Genomic DNA, 5,368 nt, shown 5'->3' with positions numbered 1-5,368 from the left:
TGTGAGTACATGTGTTTTGCTTGTCTCAACAAACGGCCATCCCGACATAATTATATTGACTTACATTGAATTAATTTTAAAAATCTTAACCACCTTCAAGCGGACTCGAACCTGCGATCTCGTCATCAGAACCGGTAGTCAGTCTTCACGAGACGCCACAGCCGAAAGTTTTTTGGTTTTGGCAATTCAAAGGCAGATGTCGCTGAACACTTAACTTTTTTGAAATTGTCGAGCTGGTAGGCCATCGCTTTAGCATATACTAGTTAATGAACTGGTATTTTTACTGACTGCTTTGGCTTTTCACTCCAGGGTATCTATGCATACACATACATACATTCATAAATGCTTACAACACATTTATGTAATTTTTGCTATTCAAAACTTGTTGGTATTTTATGCGCACAGGATACACAGGATATCATAACACGTTTTGTGTGTAAATTCCTTAGATATTCGTGCAAAGAAAAGCATTGTTCTAAGCTGAATTATGAAACACTTCTTTTCTGTGTTTTTCATACTCGAATTAGAAGCGTGCATAGAATATGAATAAAAGCATAGCTTATGGCTGATTTTAATTAACGGTTTAGAAGCAGCTTGACATAGTAAGTGTCTACCTAAGTACCTAAGTGAAAAATTCGAAAACTTTTCAACAATAAATGTATACTATGTATCTAGTCAACATCGAAAGCTCTTGTTAGAGTACGTTGTACCCAAAAAGACTAAGCACTTATTAACAAATGTTGGACTCTCAAATTGTAGTAGTTATTTACATACTTCTATAACACTGTCTGAGTGTCCGGTGTTGCCACCACTCTGTAGATACTGCTACTAAGTATAACCCGTGTTGATCCCTGAACCACGCAACATACAAAAATTATGAAAATTTATACCCTGGTAAATACTGCAAAACCACCAACTGTAATTCTTACACGAAAAGTTTCTCATAAAAAACTTTGTTTATCTGGTTTTTGATGGCTGCGTGAAATTGTAGCTCCCTCAACAATTTATTTAAATAAAGATGTTATAGCGATTAGCTCAGTCGATTGTTTTTCCCTCAAAAGGAGCTTTCTTTAATAGCTTTTTTTACCAGCTTTCTTGAATTACGAAACTCCGTCCATCCTTCCAAATTTTGTTCTGAACCTGAAACCTACATAAGAAAACAGCACCAAAAACTATTTACTCTGACAGCTAAATGAGAAATATTTTCTACAGTTTAAGTAATGACATCTCCTTAAGTCTTTCATAAGCCTGGTGGGTTCTCAGAATCCAGACTTATTTTCGAGAGATTACTATTATAATCTTTACTATTATAGAAATAGCTTTAGACTTTCAGGAGAATTTGTTATCCGGAATTACTCTTCGATTTTATGCTTGGAAAGGAATCTGATGCTCTCAGGTTGGCAGTGGCAGATTTTCAGTCTTGTCCGGCCTAGGCCCTATATGTATTACCAGCCGCCCTTTCTCGGGCTCCCGTTATTCGGGTACTCAATAAAAATTTACTTTTTTGGCGACTTTTATCGAAGTATATTATTGATAAAGTAAAACTGATTACTGCATTGCTTAGGACTAACATTTGTCGTTTTATACCAGGAATGCCCAGCGCTGGCAACATTTTTGGACTTGCTTACGGAGTTCTGCCCCTGCGAGTTTGGCGATAGCCGAGTGGTGAGAGCTGTGTACTACAATTGCGTAGGACCTAAGCTCGATTGGATTAATTTTTATTTTTTTATCTATTTTTTATTTAATTGGATTTTTAAATTATATTTAACTTTTTGTTTTGTCAATTTTTATTATATATTATTATTAGCATAGCACTGGGAAAATACTTCGGGGAATTTTTTAGAGTACGACGCAAGGCCATGGTGTTAACATCGGCAAGACAACCCTATTTTATTTAAGCATACAATAAAATTTTAAAACCTCAACCTTCCTGTGCTTAGAGAAGAAAATTTTAATCTTTCCGCAGAAGTAAAATATCTAGGGGCAACTCTAGCTATGAAGCTTACGTCGAACTGAAGATAAATCTATCGATGCAGGTTGTTGTACAATGCCGTTAATTAAATGATTGTGCGTATAGACATAACGGGCGCTTTGAGCACAATATCTGAAGTGGAGTTAATGCAGGTCAACCGTTTTACGGCCATATTAAATTTGAAATTTTTTGCCTGGGCAATTTTAGAGTAAGTGGAAAAAAGGGTTAAAGTGAAAGTGCGATTTAGAATAACAATATGGGTACCAAATGAGAGAAAAAATTATGTAGATTTTAAAAACAATAATATTCTTAAGTTAATAAAGTTTGCAGGACGAAATTCGATGATAAGATCGTGCGTATATTAGTTCTCGAAAAATAGTTAAAAAAAACATTGCAAATTTTCAAGAATATTTGGTCAACATTTCTTAAGAACATTTTCCATACCAATTAGTCCTTATGCACAAAAAAGTGTATCCTTTTACAATTCTACAGAATTTTTTCTTATATATGATGCGCTTACTATTATCCTACATTGCGCTGAAATTTTTAAATAATTTTTTTGAAATAAGCATATTTTTTTAATTTTCAAAGCCCTTAAGAAAGCAGTTTTACTATAATTTGTCCATAGTTTCGCGAAAATGTAAATTTTTGTGTGTGTAAAATTTACTGTCGCACGGTGATACCAACAAGAAAAGCAAAATTTGTTAAATATTTTTTTTTTTTTTTTTATTTACTTTATTTCACATTTCATATTTGTTTAAAGTTGGTATAGCTTTTTGCAGTTAACTAAAAGTTATATCTTTTATTGAAATCCCGCGAAAAAGCTTACTACAAGTGGATTATTTTTTATCAATTATTATTTTTTTTTTGTGCAGGTTACATATATGTATGCACACAGTTGCGCTATAACCGCAATACAATTTTTTATGTGTATACATATACGCCAACACAGCTGTAAATAGGATTTTATTCACATGCTAAAGTAAGCGCAAAAAAACATTGACATCTCAACGAGCTGGCATGTACGAGTTTTAAAATGAGAAACACACGGATTTTCGTCGAATTGGATTTCCATTTTACTTTGATTTTCATTCCATTTAAAGTACTCACATATTTACACAAAATTTTAGTGCAATATTTTTAGCATATTTAAAATATTTTTAATGATAACCAGTCGATGAGAAAACTGAGAAAAAGGTTAAAAAGGGAAAAAATTTTGGTTGGCCAGTTTAGATTGCTGTAGTACGTTTACTTTGACAGTGCCAGCACAGTATCTGTCATGCTACAGCCTTAGAAGGGTAATCTTGACGGTCAGAGGTTAAGTTGTCCTGAAACAAATTTATCTTTTTGGAGCCTGGACTGGGTGGACAGATTACTAGTTTCCCTTTGAGATAATCACGTTTGATGTTGAGAAGATTTCCTTAACTGAGTTACTTTTTAGCAGCGTAACCAATCCTTTTACTGGAAAGTTTGTTGTGACAAGCGGTTTTCTTGATACCGCCATGAAAAGCTCTTGCAAGTGACCACCATAGGATAATAAACTATGAGGGCTCTGGGTATTTTCTACGAAGCAAAAATTTCTGTACAAGAAGTTAGACTGGCTGTAGCATGCAAGAACTTATTTTAGTTAGTTTAATACAAGCTATAATTTCAATTATAACTTTCCAATTATATTTCTATAAATACATAAAGTATTTTCATTCAAGTATTAACAGTATGCTATGCCTTCAATTCAGAATTTACTGGCCTTTGCAAACGAAGAGTTGACGTGAGCGATCATTTGAATCTTGAAGTAAATTATTATGTATATATGTAAGTTTATCAAAGAGATATTTTGCGTGCTGCTTATGCTTAGTAACTCAACTGTTATTTTAGTTTTGATAGCCACACGCACTCAAAAATATACACACATTTATGCCCATGAAAAGCTTAGCTCTTTCCCATAGATACACTGACAACTTAAGCGCCTTGCGACCACCTTCTGTCAATATTGGTTTGTAAATAAGCCTTATATATACATACATACATACATACATATTGTGTTAAGCGATGCGTGTCATCCTTATTAGACTTCTTGTTATTTATTCGAAGCAATTACAAGCAGCACTACATACATATACATATATTTACATACTATACGCATTTAGTAGTTAGACAGTATTCAGCATTAGGCATTTAATAACTGCAGTTGAATATTAGTCGTATCAAAGGAAGTTCATATTACGCCTTGTTTACAGAATTGCTTTGAATAAAGTTTTCATTGCTCATTTGACCGGAAATATAAATGAATAATTTACATATAAGCGCTTCGTCTACTTTGCTAAATTCCAATGCCACAGTGTAGACGGATTAAGGACGAAATTCTCTTGATGTATGCTAACAGAAGTTTGTAGTTACATGAAAAGTAAGTCGGCCGCTGTGGTGTAGTGGTAAGCAGTGCGCGCTTCCACTCCGCAACGCCTGGGTTCAAGCCCTGGTCAAAGCAACATCGCAAAAAAAAATATAGAAAAAAGGTTTTTTCTTAACAGCGGTCGTCCCTCGGCAGGCAATGGCAAACCTCCGAGTGTATTTCTGCCATGAAAAACCGCTTCTCATAAAAATACAATCGCCGTTCGGAGTCGGCGTAAAACCGTAGGTCCCACCGCTTTGTGTGACAACTTCAAGGCGCACGCCACAAATCGGAGGAGAAGCTCGGCCTAACACTAACATATGTGTAAGCGCCAATCTATTATTATTATTATTAAACATGGCAAACTGAACCAGTGGTTCTGCAAGACCTGTCTTAGCTGCAAACATAAATGGGAATAGTTAATTTAGATTACTGTACATGCAATGAATTTGTGAATTTCTCTAGTTTAGGACGCATGTAAGTACATTATTTTAAAATAACAACAGGTAGTTAGATAGGTGTGGCTGCCACTGCTATGCAGGGACACGAGCTGAGGACCCGTTGTGATACTACGACTTAAAGTTTTGTCACAGACTCCTTGCTGAACCATCTATCTAAGATTTATGTCTCCCAATTAGTGGAAGTGACTCAAGAAAGGAGACCCCAGAAAGCGTAATCTACTCCTCGATAATGCCGCGGAACAGTTGCAGAGAAGATGGTGAACTCTCTCTTGCTCCTCATAGTTTTTGCAATTTCTGCAGCATATATAGCAAGGTGTTCCAAGTAGAGATGCCAGATCAAAATAAAAAAGAAATCGATTTTTGAATCGATTCGAATCGAAATAAAAATAATCGATGCAGGAAGAAATCGTCAAAAAATAAATCCATATCCCAAGATTGATTCATATCATTTGCCAAAAAATGTCTTTTACTTAATTTTCTTAAAGAAACAAATTTCGGTCTCCTGACCAACACTGAAATTACAAACATTATTGTAAGTACACTTTA

This window comes from Rhagoletis pomonella, unplaced genomic scaffold, assembly GCF_013731165.1.
Source record: "Rhagoletis pomonella isolate Grant_MI unplaced genomic scaffold, Rhpom_1.0 Rhpom_scaffold_00006, whole genome shotgun sequence".
In the NCBI taxonomy this organism is placed as follows: Eukaryota; Metazoa; Arthropoda; class Insecta; order Diptera; family Tephritidae; genus Rhagoletis; species Rhagoletis pomonella.
This window is presented reverse-complemented; position numbering follows the sequence as displayed.